General features: G+C 40.5%; 1 protein-coding gene across 3 annotated transcripts in view; it reads right to left on the minus strand.

Annotated features, from left to right (window-relative positions):
• The window catches only part of ASIC2 (acid sensing ion channel subunit 2), a 464,091-nt gene that overhangs the window by 312,715 nt on the left and 134,867 nt on the right, over window positions 1-16,509 (minus strand). The gene's annotated exons all lie outside the window — the stretch shown is intronic.

The following is a 16,509-nucleotide window of genomic DNA, read 5'->3' on the forward strand; positions in this document are numbered from 1 at the left end:
CTCCCTTATCTCCCCCCCCCTCACCAACCCATGTGAAAGGACTAGGAAATATATGTCCCCAAAACAAGGTAAGGGCATCTGAGAAACAAGAAGACAGGGCTGACTCACAGAGCATATTCCATCAAGAAGTTCAGCTGCTCAAACATTGCTTACCCTCCTATTGAGACAGATTTCTGAAGGGACAACTATACATACAAGAGATGTAGCAGTCTAATGTTTCTGTTAGTTATAGTTTTAGAAATATGATCTGAATGAAGGCAAAGGCTGAACCATCTATATAGATTGAATCATGCTCACACTACCATGTGTGTGTGTGTGTGGAGTTTCAGGAGCTTTATGCATTTTCCAGAGTTGGACATTAAGCTCATCCTCTGGTTGCTAGGAAACCACAGAATTGTATCACCTGCCTGGGAATGGAAGAAACAGGTGGTTATAGATGTAGCCCATGCTGGAGGAGAAGAGCCACAGTGGCTGCCTGCTGTTGGCCACAAGATCTTTTTTAGAGGCCAGACATCTTGGTCAAATGCCAGTGTTGTCCAATGACCTAGCCAAGAGCTATGTACTAAATTGTTTGCTTCCCCTTGATACTAATCATGGCCTTGTTAAGAGTCAGTCCCTTCATTTCAGCTCTTCTACTGGATTAATTAAGTTTTATTCAAATGCGGTCTGCTATGTGTCTTCATTATGGACGAAATGGCTATCTGGTGGGTCTCCTCACAATCAATAGCCCCAGGTAATGGCACTGTAGCCAAGACAAAATCAATACTAGACAAGTATCAGCGGGCGGGGAATGTGATGAAAGTCAGCAGATGTGAAATTCAAAGAGCTTTGTAAAGAGAAAGTTGAAACAGATTGAAGAGTGCTCCTGATTTTCTTTTTTCTTTCTTTCTTTCTTTCTTTTTTTTGAAAGCAAAAGGACAGAATACAAAGCTTTAGGGGAACCTGAAAAGCAAAGAAGGATTGGTGAGATTTAAGTAAAATGAAGACAGACTTTAAGAAGCGTCTTTTAAGGTCAAGGCTAGTCAAATCCAATTACCATCACCAGTATATTTTTTTTTAAAAGTCATTTCCTAGGGTCCTGTTACACTGTAGTGTCATATCAAGAAGCCGAAGTGAGGGCAGATTAGTGACTGGCTCATTCTTAATAGTGCCTCATGAGTTTTATGAGGCACCATATATTAGCAGCACCGAGGGGACAAGCTGTAGAGAATGTGCAAAATCTGACCTTCACACCACAGCATTAGAATATGAGATAGCGTCACTGCCTACTCCAGTGGTGTCACCAGATGTATTTTGAGAGGACTGCCATTGTTTGAGATAACAGTTCATTTGAGATACCACTTCAGTGGGAAAAACCAAACCCTACCCACTGATAACAAGAGACTGAAAACAAAACAGATAACAAAACAACAGCTTGTTGTTGTTTTGAATTACAAATCTCATCAGGCCCCACCATTTTGGCCAGTGGGAAGAGGGAATGATAGTTGTATTGGACTGAAACCTGGAATAAACTGAGTATTCCTACAATACCACAGTCACCAGCCTCTGTTGAGCCACAGTGACTTCATCTTTTCTTTCTCTTTCTCTGTTCCTGCCATTCGCTGCTCTCCCCACCCCGTTTCACCACCTCTTTCTCACACACACTCTCTTTCCTCTCTCTTCTTATCTAAGAGGAACAACTCATTCAAATCATGCCAGAAGTTGGAACTGGGGATTTAGAGAAGACTGCATTAACAGGCCAAGGACTGTCTGTGTACACTAGCCCCTTCCCCTTTGAAGGATCTTGACCATTTGCTAGTCAGAGAGCATACCACACCTAGTCTCTGAGAAGTGCAATAATTGTCCGTTTGTGTCCATTCTTAATTTAGAGTGCTCTCAAGAAATGCTTTCCCCCATATGTTTTTCCTTACATCATCAGAGGACCCTTCCTTTGTGTTCCCTTAATCACAGAGGTCAAAGGCAGCAGCTGTACATTTGAGGCTTTCTCTGTGCTGACAGCCTAGCAATAGAAGTCTGCTTGCTTCTTTTGGTGCTCAGAAGAACAAAAACTATTTTAATCTGCTGGAGCATCAGTCTTTCTTTTGTGTTGTTGTTGTTTTTAAAAAAATTCAATTGCATGTCACATTTTAGATACTCCTTAGAGTCAGGTTTTTTAAAAAAGTTTTAGATGTCTTTGTTAACTGCTTTTTATTCTTATTTACAGAATGTATTGTATGTCATGGATTTTAGAACTGTGAGCTCCTTTGACAGAATAAACAATGGCCTGAAAAAGCTGGGATATATTGTGCTTGACTATCTTACACATGCGAACGTAAAGTGAGAAGAAGTGGCCTTCAGATTTCTTCTCATGCACCGGCCAAGCACCCTGTGAGGCTTACCATCCCTCCATCGATCCATAAGGCACAAAGTCAAATGAAGTCCTGTCTTGATTGAGTTCAGCTGCTCTCTGAGACTGGAATCAAATCTCTCACCCTGTTGGCAAGTGTCATTTGTCTCTGCAGCAACTGGGCAGTGGCATCCACCCTTCAAATTGCTCTACTTTCCTCTGCTTCCCCTCCCTTCTTTCTTTCTTTCTTTCTTTCTTTCTTTCTTTCTTTCTTTCTTTCTTTCTTGCTTGCTTGCTTGCTTGCTTGCTTGCTTGCTTGCTTGCTTGCTTGCTTGCTTGCTTTCTTGCTTGCTTGCTTGCTTGCTTTCTTGCTTTCTTTCTTTCTTTCTTTCTTTCTTTCTTTTCACAGAGTGGTCAGGATCTCAGCCATCTCTCTCTCTCTCTCTCTCTCTCAAAGAAAGTAATGAAGCCCTGGGAAAGGCTTGTGACATATTTTGAAAAGATGGGGCAGAGAAGATCAGAAATTCACAGTTTCCTCCCTTCCTCTGTCTAGTGAAAGAAAATGAGACAAAACATCCTGCTTTGACAGCTGCTGTGATGATAATTAGTTAATGTGTCTTAAGTGCTTTGAAGATCCAAATTGTCATGAGTGATTCTTTACTTTACTAGTTCAGCAAAGAGGTGTGAAGAATACTATTTACAAACACTTGGGAGTGTTTTCTTCTTTCTGGGGGAAAAAAGCAGTGAGAGAGGCAACTAAATTAAGAAGGTATCTCCTTTTAAAAAGAGGTTGTCTCCCCCAGTTGTATAGGGCTGGCTGAGGCCTGCACAAAAGAAAAACAATGGTGGGAAGAGTCAGAGTGTGCAGATTTATGTCTGTCAATTTATGTATGGATCAGGCTATTAATGACCCATGTCAGTTTTTCATGTGTCTCCCCCCACCCCCGGACTGTCAAGGCAAGATCATCAGCAGAGATGAAATTTCTGGAGTATGAGAATGTTGGTTAATCATTTGCATAGACTGTTTTTATAATATAAGGAAATATCTAATACAGAAGTCTACACAACCTGCTGAAACCAAACTGTTTGAAAACACAGGTCTGTGCCTTTCACTTATGGAACAGAGAAGCAGAGAGGAAGTTCTGAGTTAGCCAGGAAGGCAAGATTTTGAAACATTGTTCTACTCCAATGGATTTGAACTTTACTGTAGATTGAGTCCCGGCCTCCAAACTACATTGTAGAAACACCAAACAGAAAACTGCCACCAGAAATAACACTTAGGAAACTGGCTGTGTCATACTGGAGTGCACACCCACAAACAATAAGAATCACAGCTTTGCCCTGTGCCACTCCAGAGCAGAATATGCTAGTGCCATATGGTTAAAAATCAGCACATGCCGAACAAGTGGACGTATCTCATAATGAATCACGAAGAAGTATTATTTGTTTGTTTGTTTGGCTTTTATATCGCCCATCTAGGTAAGTCTACTCTGGGTGGTTTACAGTCCAAAACAATAGAATTAAAAACATCAATTTTAAAAAATCTTACTGGTTGCCTGAAACCTACCCCCATTGAAAAAGTCTATTCTTTAGCTAGTATAGACCCTTCAGAAGTATGTCAAGAGCTGCTAGCAAATAATGAACAAAATAAGGTAATACAAAACCAAACCCATTCACTTCATGGACACCATCCCCTAGATGATGGCTAATATCAAGTTTTCTGCATATATCTCAAGCTCTAAATATTAAACCAGAAGACGCTAAACTAAACTTATTGAGAACAAAAACAACACACTTTGCCAATGGATAAATGCTAAAGATCATCTGGAAGTCAGGTAATAGTCTTTGGGGCAAAATAGGAAGATCAAAGACCAATCAAGTAAAATGAGTCTTCTTGACTACAATACAAATTTTCTGTGACTGGAGAAATTAAATCAATTCAGCACCAAATGCATGCAATTTATGCCCTACCATGTATACAAGAGAAGATCTAGCAAGTGACCAAGATAAAGAACCAAGATGAAGTAGCTTGCTTTTGGTCAAAGATAGTCTAATAATCTTAATATTTTAATTTGTTTTTAATTTTGCTTATAGTAGGACCTCACTTATTCATAAGATCAGTATCCATTGATTCAGTTATCTGTAGTCTGATTAGATTAGGCATCCTTCAGTCTCGAGATACTATGGTAACGTGCTCTGTATGGAGCACTTGGAACAGCGTCTAGTATGGCTGAGGAGGCCAATTCGAGAGTGACAATCCCTTCTACACTGAAGACAAATACAATCTGTCCCCTGTATAGCTCCCTGGTTTTGCTGGTTTCGGGACTGCCTCTTTGCCTTGGCCTGCTGAATAAGTGTCTCTTCAAATTGGGAGAGGCCATGGTGCACCGCCTGCCTCCAGGCTGAATGCTCGTATGTCAAGGTTTCTCATCTGTTGAGGTCCATTCCTAAGGCCTTCAGATGCCGCTTGCAGATCTCCTTGTATGGCAGCTGTGGTCTCCCACTGGGGCGATTTCCCTGCACTAGTTCTCCATACAGGAGGTCTGCCGTAGTCTGAGAATATTAAAAATATTAGAAGAAAAATACCCCAATATATATTTCTAATGATGATGTTACCAGAACTGGCCACTAGAAGGAGCAAGAGACCATGCTATGTGTGTTGTTGTTGTTTAGTTGTTAAGTCGTGTCAGGCTCTTCGCGACCCTGTGGACCAGAGCATGCAAGACCTGTCTTCCACTGCCTCCCGGAGTTTGGTCAAATTCATGTTGGTCGCTTTGATGATACTGTCCAACCATCTCGTCCTCTGCCGTCCCCTTCTCCTCTTGCCTTCACACTTTCCCAACATCAGGGTCTTTTCCAGGGAGTTTTCTCATGAGATGGCCAAAGTATTGGAGCCTCAGCTTCAGGAGTGCATGTGAAGCATTTGCTGTTATAATAGTTTTCGCTATATCTGTGCTCTTCATCATCTGCAGGGGGAAGGGGTTTGGAACCAATCCCCTGTGGATATGCACATTCTACTGTATTTCATATATGTCCATAATTTTAAATTGTGCAACACTCTGATACAAACAAAAAATAAGATGATTGAGTGGATGTTTCAGAATACATATTTCGCATAATATTTGAAATATGTTGTGCTAAGGGCAATTGTAAAAACATGAAGATCAGGGAGAAAGTGCTTGCAAGTACTGTATTTGTATCTAGAATGTACACAAACCTTTGTATGAAATTTTGCACATACTTTTAACAGACTGCAAACTGATGTAAACACGATGAATGAACCTTAAAGCTGGAAACACAAGCAACAGAGAAAAAAGAATTACAGATTTTCGCCTTAACCCTCAGAAAAACCACATGCTGTTTCTGTATAAGTCAATAGTCATCTTAAGAGAAAAGAAGGAAGCCCACAGCAATGACACATGCAGAGAAGTAACAGGAAATATTATCTGGTAGAAGGTGATTTGCAGGGGCCATAAATCATTTAAGCTGGCAGGAATGCTCAGTGAGTTAGGTATCTAGCTGTGGAGCCTGAGGTTGAGAGTTCAGTTCCTGACTGAGCATCCGAGACAAGCCATCCTATGTCGCTATGGGAAGCTACACAATCACAGAATGCCCCCAGAGGGGAATGGCAAACCACTTCTGAGTACTCTCTACCTGAAAAAATCCTGAAAAGTTGGAATTGACTTGATGGCAAATAATTATGATGATTAGAACCCATATAGAGGATGTATGTGCATTGCGTGCAAAATTCCCAGGTTTAATTGCAGATATCTCCTGGCAAGAAACTTAATTACTGCAACTATGGATGTCAGCATAACTGCTGCTGTTGTTTTGTTTTTGTTATTGTTGTCATGTGCCACTAAGTCACCTCCAACCCATGGTGACCTTAGGACCTCCACAATTTCCTATCAGTAAAACTTTGTTCAGATCCTGCAAACTTAAGATTGTGGCTTCTTTTATTAATCCATTTTGTAATTGGACTTTCTGTTTTCCTGCTACTTTCCCATTTCCCGAGTATTATTAGCTTTTCAAGAGTCTTGCCTTTTCCCAATGTGCAGTCTCAGTTTCCTCTGCCAATGTCACCTTCCACTTCTAATGCTGCCCAGTAGCAAAGCAAAGCGTGTTGCTTATATACCACCCCATAGTGCTTTGAGCACTCTCTGGGTAGTTTACAGGTTAATTATGCAGGCCACACATTGGGTGGGCAATGTGTACTCATTGCAGGCTACACATTGGGGGAGGGGACAATGTGTAAAATGAGTACCCAGCAAGCTGGGTACTCATTTTACCGACCTTGGTAGGATAGACAGCTGAGTCAACCTTGAGCCACTACCTGGGATTGAACCCCAGGTCGTGAGCACAGTTTTGGCTGCAGTACAGCAGTTTAACCACTGCGCCACGAGGCTCAGTAGGTGCCCTTCAAGAGTTTCTCCACCTTCATCACCATGGGTCGTATTGAGTCTCTTTTGCTGATGGGATCATTAATCCTGAAGAGGGTGGATGCATCTTAGTCTGGTGTCTGAGATCTGACACAACCATTCTACCTTCAGTGATCCTGCTCGGAGTCCAGACTTAATGGAGTCTAACCTCCTGATGGCATTGCTCTCAACTTTCCCAACCCTGTCAACACATTAAGGTGTGCAACTAACAGAAGATATAACTAGCCTTCATCGACCTTCAGATGTGTTGGGAGTACAGCTCTTATTAATTTCAACCACTAATGATCAAGGATGAGAGTTAAAAGTCCAAAACATGTGGAGAGACTCAGGTCAATGGTGGCTGGGGAGACACTACTGACTTAGACCAGTGTTTCCCAACCTTTTTCAAGTCAAAACCCCTTTAATCATAGCCAAGTAACCTGAGACTGCCCCCACCATATTTGCAAAAACGGCATTTTAATGGGGTAAAGAGAACACATTCAAATTAGATTTTTCAAAATATAATTCTAACATATATTAATATTAATATAATAATACATAATTATGATGGGGCTGTAAATCTGCCAGATAAAAATTGAGAAGAAACAAATGTCAGTACACTTTGAGTTTAATTAACTTTTTTGGGGTGTGGAAATGACCCTCCCTTCATTTCTCCTTCCCCCACAAAATTGCCCTCAGTGATAAGCCCCTCCCCCTCAAGCCCAAATAAACACCTCCCCAGTGAACCCCCATGTACATCCCACATTCTCCTCCCTCACCATTCCATTGTCTTCCTCCTCCATGACTCAGGCAGGCCCTGGAGCCATCTCCATGCCCAGGTCCCCTCTCCCTTCACTGTGCCACCATCACTGCACCTGGAAGAGTGAGGGACCCACTGAAGCAGCAACTTTTCAATCGTGCAGCCATTTTGGGTATCAGCATTCTGAGCGTGTACCACACACTCGCCTCATTCAGGCCTACTGGAGCCAGGCTAACACTCAGGTCTGAAGGGCTGATGTTGGTTCTCCAAAGAAGGATGTGGAGGAGAAACAAGCAAGAGTGGCTCTTTCAGAGGGGGTAGGAGCGATGTGCATACATAAAGGGAAAATCTACACAAAGGAGTACCGAAATAACTAAAAACTCTAGGCTGTCCACAGTTCCGGTTTAGATTAAATTTATCTACTGTATCTGTTGGCTGGTGAGTTTAAAATAAAATACTATCATATATGTCATATGTAATATAATAAATATAAAAATAATTGCAAATAAAAATAACTGGCAACGGTCCCCTGAAAACACTTCGTGACTCCCCTAGGGGTCACGACCCCAGGTTGGGAAAGCATAACCTATATAATCCAGTGCTTTGACAGTATAAAGCAGTTTCCTATTTTCTTCCCCAGAGTGATCTAATCACACCCATGCAGACATGGACAAAATTACCAGCTAGCATGGATGGAAACTTATTGGAAGGAGGTAAGCCCACAGCAGTCAGTTATGCTGTGAGCCATCTTATGGGATCATCAAATCATAGAACCATAGAATAACTGAGTTGGAAGTGGTGTATAGGGCCATCAGGTCCAGCCCCCCACTCAATGCCGGAATCCAAGTCAAAGCAGATCTGATAGATGGTTGTTCAATTTTCTCTTGAATCACTTCAGCGTAGGAGTAATTGGTTCCATTGTCATACTGCTCTAATTGTTACAAAGTTTTTTTCTGATATTCAACCTAAATGTAGCTTGAGTCCATTGTTATGTGTCCTGTACCCTGAGATGATCAAGAACAAATCCGGCCCTCCTCTGTATGACTACCTTTCAAGTATTCACCTGTGAGTGGGTAATCTGGGCTTCTGGGAGGGCTTTTGTAATGATTTTTATAGTGCATCAGCAGTTCTCTTAGGGTCCCTTAATTGTGTTGAGATACAGAGCTTTAGGAATTACTAACAGAGGTAAACAAGTGACTCATGAATTACAGAATCATAAAGCTCTCTCTCTCTCTCTCTCTCTCTCTCTCTCTCTCTCTCTAGCTTTGTCTCCTGCCTTTGGGATTTTCAGATGCGGAAATAATTTCAAATAATCTCTCCTTTCATTTTATAAACCAGATCTCAGTGACAGAGCACATGTATTATGTACAGAATTTCCATGGTTCAGTTTCCAGCAGCTGAAGCCCTTGGGACCTGCTACCAGTTGATGTCTACCAGTGGTTCCCAACCCTGGCTCCTCATATGTTCTTAGACTAAAATTCCCAGAAACCTTCACCACTCGCTGTGCTGGTCAGGTTTTCTGGGAGTTGTAGTCAAAGAATATCTGGAGACCCCCAGGTTGGGAATCACTGATGGGTGATCCAATCTTTGGCACTCCAGATGTTTTAGACTATAACTCCCAGTTCTTTATTACTGACACAGAAGGGAAAGAATCAATTGGATTAGGATGGCCAACAGTGCAAGCTAGGAAGTGGTGAACCCAGATTGAGACCTTAGGTCAGAATCTGAGTCACCCAAGAACTCTTTTAGCCTAAGTCCTGAAACTGGGAGCTCAGGAGACAACATGCATGTCTGATTGATAGTGGTGGAAACACACAAGGTGGAAGCAGAAAGAGAGGTGGCAGAGCAGAAGGCAGCAAGCCAAAGGATTGCCTCTTAAAATTTTTCAGGAAAAAAAGGTGGAGCCTTAGAAATCTGACCTAAGAATAAAACACTTGAGGTGAATTCTTGACACTGTTGGATCAGGTTGATTGCTTGGGCCTCTCTTGTAATCCTAGTCTGACTGCCACTTGCTTCACCAAATGAACCATAGATATCTCCAGTATCCGATGGGTTTCTGCTTGCAGCAAGAACAGGCAGCCTCAATTGTGCCTCCATCCCTGGCATGAAAAGTATTATTGAACTGAAAAGTAGCAGTGTAACAGCAGAGGAAGACAGCAGCACAACCAAATAAGCAAAATAACCACAAAACGTCAGATCGTATTTCAAATAAACAGTTACCAAAGTATCTCCATGGCAACAGGGTAATTTAGTTTTTTATATATGCATGCTAGTGTGGGGACCATGCCTTAATGTGACCACCGATCCAAAATACTAGGCCTTTTTGTATTGCTTCAAATCATACTCCTGTTGCATGAAACAAATGGCAGTGGAAAATATGTATGTAGGGATTTGCCTTCATTTGGTCAGTCTATGAAGATACAGCAAAGTGGACAGACGCTTGTTGTGCTTTCTTTTTTACAGATACAGCCTGCATTTTGGCCTAATGAAGGTACGAAGGCAGTTGGCAATCAAAATGATTAAACAACATAGCTGTAAAAACTCTATAATGGCATAATGATCACCTCAAACTGTAATGAAAGCAGCATAGTCACAAAGCGTGCTGCTGCAAAAGAGGATGATAAGTAGTGCAGAATGCAGTGTCAAGAGTAACTAGAGTTGACATAATCCTGACCCCCAAATCTGGATATCTTAAATTATATATTATGGCCTTATTTGCATAATGTGTGAATTCATGAGGTATGAATTTCATTCACACAGTATGCAACTCAAGCACATCAACTGCTACATTGTTTTTTCTATCAATATATTTTGTATTCTGTTTATTTCAGCTTCAGCATTATTTCCATGATAATCACTGATCTCAGAGGGCCAGTATAGTGTAATAGTTAGAGTGCTGAATTTGGAAGACCCAAGTTCAAATCCTTATTCAGTTGGTGTTCTTTGGCTAATCGGTACCTATCAGCACAGCCATAGCAAAATGTTATTTATATTGCAAGTGCCAGTAAATGAAGAAATAGTAACATTTTCCTCACTCAGAGGTTTCTGTTGATATTATCATAAAAAAGGCTTTTTTCTCTTTCTCATTTTCTTTTTCTTTTCCCCCATATAGATCCATCAGAAAACTAGAAGAATTCCCCACAAATGATACACTGCTTTCTGATTTTTTAGGAAGAGTATAGGGGAAAAAAATATAATCTGTGGTGATCAAGAATTTTAAAAGTGTAATTTCCTTTAGATATACTGAGTTAATATTTTATTATAACTAGAAAATATTGTGCTTTAACTTTCTTTGCCATATTTGACTTTTCATACTCATACGCATAGGAAGAGACAGAGACAGTCACAAACAAAAGTTATTTTGCCTCCAGATCTCCTCATCCCTCGTGGCGCAGTGGTTAAACCGCTGTACTGCAGCTAAAACTGTGCTCACAACCTGGGGTTTAAATCCCAGGTAGCTGGCTCAAGGTTGACAGCCTTCTATCCTTCCGAGGTCGGTAAAATGAGTACCCAGCTCGCTGGGGGCGGGCAATGTGTAGCCTGCATAATTAAATTGTAAACCACCCAGAGAGTGCTTGAAGCACTATGGGGTGGTATATAAGCAGCACACTTTGCTTTTTGCTTTTAAAACTTTACCATCAAGTAGTTGCTGTTTTGTTTCACTACTATGGGCTGTATTGCGGTAAGGAATGAAATTCGAGATGGGCACAAATTAAAAAATGAATCACCAAATTAATTCAAAAATTTGCTAATTTCTTGATTTGCATTTGTACAAATCAGTGCCCTCAACAAAGATTAATGTTAGCAACTTTTGATTCCTTGATTCGTTTGGCTATAAAGTGGCTTCTAAAGCACCTACAGACACCAAAATTCCCAGGTGGCTTCCTCCAACTTTCCTATACAATTTCTTTAGGCTAGTGAAGATTGGGTTTCAGCTGTTCACGTTATACACCCACAAAGGGGGGGGGGGGACTGGAAAGTTTCTCCCAGGCACCTAGATACACTAAAATCACAAAGCTTCCCCTGACTCTCCTCTACAGTTCCTCCAAGTTTGGTGAAGATTGGGTTTCTCCAAGCCAGCTGCTAAAGGCCACTTTCCTAAGTGGACCCACTTTGTGGATGTATAAGTTGGATGTCTGAAACCCAACCTTCACCAAATATTCAGGGCTTGTAGAGGAGACTCAGGGGAAGCTTCCCAGAAAATGTGGTGTCTCTAGGTCCTTTGGGGACCACTTTATAGGGTTCTAAATTCAAACCCTCTAATTAAGAAAAAATCATAAATTTGTATTATACATATGAGTTAGCTATTCACGCAGTCATGCTGACAAATATATATCAAATTCATTCTTTTTCAAGGACATAATAATTTCCTTATCATTGTTTGAAACTGTTTCATTGTCTGACATTCAAAATTCATAACAACCATGAACTCAATAAGCTGAATGAATGAATGAATGAATGAATGAATGAATGAATGAATGAATGAATGAATGAATGAATGAATGAATGAATGAATGAATGAGCAAGATTTGTAAAAATTTATACTCCTCTCCTCTTGTTTGTCCCAACTCTCTCTATCCTTAGGAGAGCAACTAGCTAGATTCACAGCTAAGATGGGGAATATAAAGGGAACCTGATGTTTTTGGGAAGCCAGTGGAATCATAGGTTCTTCGGATGCTAGAACTGAATAGCCACAAAAGGCCCCCCAAAAAGCAGAAGTGCAGTAAAATCTATACTGCAAGCATTTGGAAAAGTTCCTTTTTGGGACTATAGCTCCCATAATTATCTGGTCAGCATTCATTTCTGTGGCTTCACCATTTTCTAAATTTTAGCTGTTTTCTAATAACCTAGGGCAGGCATTTCCACAACATTAGCATTCAGAAGAAAAGTCTTCAGCCTCTTTAGGTTCTGTCAAACCATACACAGCTTCACTCTTTTGGTTAATAATCTTGAAAAGTTTGCTTCTCATGAAACAATTGGCCCAAACAGTGCACAATTTGCCCTATGCCTTTGTTGCTGCTGCTATTATTACAACTTAAATGATGCTCCATACTGCTAAACGACTCTTCCGGCAGTCTTCAACACAAATATGTGAACAACACTTCACCCTCCAGCAAGCTGGGTACTAATTTTACCAACCTCAGGAAGTCAGAAGGCTGAGTTGAGCTGGCTACTTGAATTTGTCGGGATCAAACTCAGGTTTGTAGGCAGAGTTCTGACACACAAATGGTTTTCCACCCTTGCATTTCAGAGGGCTGCCCTAGATAGCGACCCTGGTTTTGCTTATGACTCAACCTGGTCATAAACGCAATAACAAGCCACAAGCAGGAGGTTACCTATTAAAGCCGAAGACTATGAAATTGATAATTCAAGGTTAAGTTTCAGTTGCATCTGTCTAGAGTGCACACCTGATCATCAACATAAGCATTCTAGATTTAAATCTAGACCACTAACAAGTTGGAATGTGTCCCCTGGACACTAAAGGACAATTGGAAAATGACCACAGCAACAATAATAAATATTAACAATTGACAGTCAATGCCTAACAGCTAATGGGCTGCTAGCTCAATGTACCAATAAAAGTAGAGACTGTGTCATTAACTCAAATTACACCTGCTATAAATAATTCTAGTGCTGCTGCTCAAACGTTGGAGGGAGGGAACCTTTATAGAATATCACTGCTGTTTTAATTAAGAAGAACAGTTCTACGGGAGGACAATCTATGGCAGGTTAATTAAAATGTTATTTGTTAAAAAGCGCATTTATGGGCTCCTCCTGAAATTGCTTGGCTCACTTCCTTTCTACAATGCAATGCTATGCAACACTGGTTGTGTTTCCACTTCAATAACTTCTAAAGCCTCTTGTTTGGCTGGCAAGTATTAAATGGAAGCATTGCCAGGAAAGAGCCTACCTGCAAGAAAGAGAACATGTTTCTTATCCCTTGAAAAACATTTCTTTTATGTTCATTTATGGGGTATGTATATTTCAATCATATGAAGCAACTCACATGATGGGAAGAAGGTATGTGTTTATGTTACATTGATCAAAACTGCAGAAAACAAATGGGAAAATGTAGTTAGAAGTTTAAAGATAGTAATAAGCCTACTGGTGGCAGCCAAATTTTCTGTTGTGTCTTACTAAAAATCAACCCATAACAGAACAAGCTTTCAAGGTACAACTACTGACTACAACATTCAAAACAACTGCTTTCATACAGGACAGAGAATTTAACAAATTCATCACCACTTTCTCCAAGTTGGTGCACTGTAGATGTGTTACAATTTAATTTTCTCATTGTTCCTAACCACCATATGCGGACTCTGAAGGGCAACAAATCTGGGAACATATCTGAAGAGTACTAGTTTGATTAATTTGTACTATATTTATTGCATAAGCATTCAAGAAACTGATGTATATTAATTAACCAGATTCTGCCACATTTGTGGTTCTATTATTCTTGATAATGTTAATCATAGAAACATAGAATAACTAGAGTCGGAAGGGCCCTATATGTCCATCAAGTCCTATCCCTTGCTCAGTGCAGAAATTAAAATCAAAGCAGACGGTTCTCCAATTTTTGTCTTGAATGCATAATATTATGTACGTAATGACTTTGTGATTTATGAGATTTGTATTTTTATGACTAAGAAACACCTGTTAAAGGTGGCATTTTTGATACCTCAATGGTTTAGGTAGCGTTTGGGAGTTTGACTCTCCACTGTTTCTCCTGCAAGCAGAGTGAGCCTGTGGGGCCTTTGGCAAACTACATAGTCCCGAGGCATCCCCAGAAGGGAAGTATTCTCTACCTGAAAAGGGCCACCATAAGTCAGAATTGACTTGACAGCACATGATTAGTATTATTTTCACTCTTCTTTTGTTTCAGACAACAAATAAACATAAGGCCAATATTCAGCTCAGGTCTAAAACCAGAGCTACTTTTATCAGAGGTGGAGAACGTTACTACTGACCATGCTGGCTAAGGTATTATGGGAACTGTAACTCAGAAAAGGCATATTTTTCATCTCTAACCCTTACAAAGCAACAGAAGAGATTTGCTAATGGGCAGTAAGTATCACAGGGAATCTCCCATTTCTTCCCTCTTATCTATATAGTTGTACAGTTTTAAGAAATGAGATCCATATCAGGATCGCATCAGAATGCATGGAGATTTTTTTCATTGCTGTCACTCACTGAAATGTTTCTGTATGGATGTACATTTTCTTTCTGTACTCAAGACACTCAAGAGTGCTTTAGCTCTCATGGAGGTTGTACACATATGTTTTGTCTACACTAAACTTGCAAATGGGGGAAAATCCGTACATATAGAAAATCCACTTATAATTATTGTTCGGAGCAATTTTCACTTAGTGTTTTTCCCTTGCTTTCTCTAAGGATTGCACTGGCCATGGGGCTAAATGTATCTGCACATGTTACATTTATATTCTGTTTCCCCCTCCATGGCATTTTACATAGTTTTCTTCCTCTTCATTTTTACCTTCACTACAAGTTTATTATACATAGAAATAGCAATTGGTCCAAAGTGAGCTTCATGACTAAATGGGGATTAGAATCTGGATCTCCAAAATCCTTGCGCGACACCCTAAGCAATATATCATGCTTGTTCGTCATTACTGGGTGAGGGGAGGATTGAAAACACCTGTTTGCTTTATATCTGATGCCTTTGTCTGTAAAGTTATGCTTCTGATATTTTCAGGTGAGGTTGCCAATTCCTCCTTTTTTCCAGCTGAAAACTGAGACAGTTATGAACCCCACCAAGCAGAAGTTCAGATTCTAACCCAGATGAGGCAAGCCAGAAATAGCACATCAAAGACAAATGCAGCAAAAAACCATGGAAGAGCAAGATCCAAAGTGTTGACACCAAGCCAACACTTCTAACTGGAGAGAGGGGCAAAAAGCTTGTGAGCTCAATTTTTCTTCCCATCCCTCTGTCATAGGCATCAAGTGTCCCAGGAACCAAGTCTGGAGGGACCTAATGGGAATAAAGATGAACTGCTTGTCCCCAGGATTCCATGGCCTTCCCAAATTTGACTGGCTCTTGTTCCCATCAGTATGACCAACAATCAGGAGTGGTAGGAGCTACAATCCAATAACATTAGAAGAGCATAGGTTGCTACCTTCAAGTTTAAGCTCTCCACTCTGAAGGAAATAGGAAGGCTGAGAGGAGCCTGGCTATGAAGCACAAAAGACCTCATCCGTTTTTACTTGCTTACTTGCATCCACGTTGACCTTCTTTTCTTTCCCATTCATACTGTTCCATTCATATAGTGCCTGAACTGCTCCAATGCCCAGCACAATAATCAGAAAGGATGTATTTGACCAAAATGGTCATAACAGTAACAGAAGGTTCAAGCACCACCATACATGTTTATTTTTTTCTTTTTTCCAGTTATCTGGAGTGTGTTATTTTAGTAAACCATTTTACTTTTCTTCAAATACTTGTGTTCTGTGGCTTCATCTCCTTGTGACTGCAGGAAATGAGTAAAAGATAAATTAGTATTCATTTGCTTATTTCACAGGGAGGAAGGACGTTGTTAGCAAATCTCTCTCACTGATTTGGGGGAGGGATTTTAGTTAGAGGATAGCAATCATTCAAAAAAAGTGGACAACGGAAGCCAGTGCTTGGCATACTATTTGTACATTTATGTTATTTTATGTATTTATTTATTTATTTATTTATTTGATTTATATCCCGCTCATCTGGTATATTTATACCATGTAGCAATGATGACTGTAGTTTAAGTTGAAAAACAATACTCCACTCAAGGTGGGGATTTGACGTGGAAACTTGTGTTCATTCTATTGCCTGGGAAGGTACATAACAACATAAGAAGAGCCCTGCTAGATCAGGCCAAAGGCCCATCTAGTCCAACTTCCTGTATCTCACAGTGGCCCCACCAGATGTCTCTGGGAGCACACGAGACAACTCGACACCTGTCTCCTGATACCCCTCCCCTGCATCTGTCATTTGGAAGTACCTTTCTTTT

This window comes from Pogona vitticeps, chromosome 6 (genome assembly GCF_051106095.1).
Source record: "Pogona vitticeps strain Pit_001003342236 chromosome 6, PviZW2.1, whole genome shotgun sequence".
Classification (NCBI taxonomy): domain Eukaryota; kingdom Metazoa; phylum Chordata; class Lepidosauria; order Squamata; family Agamidae; genus Pogona; species Pogona vitticeps.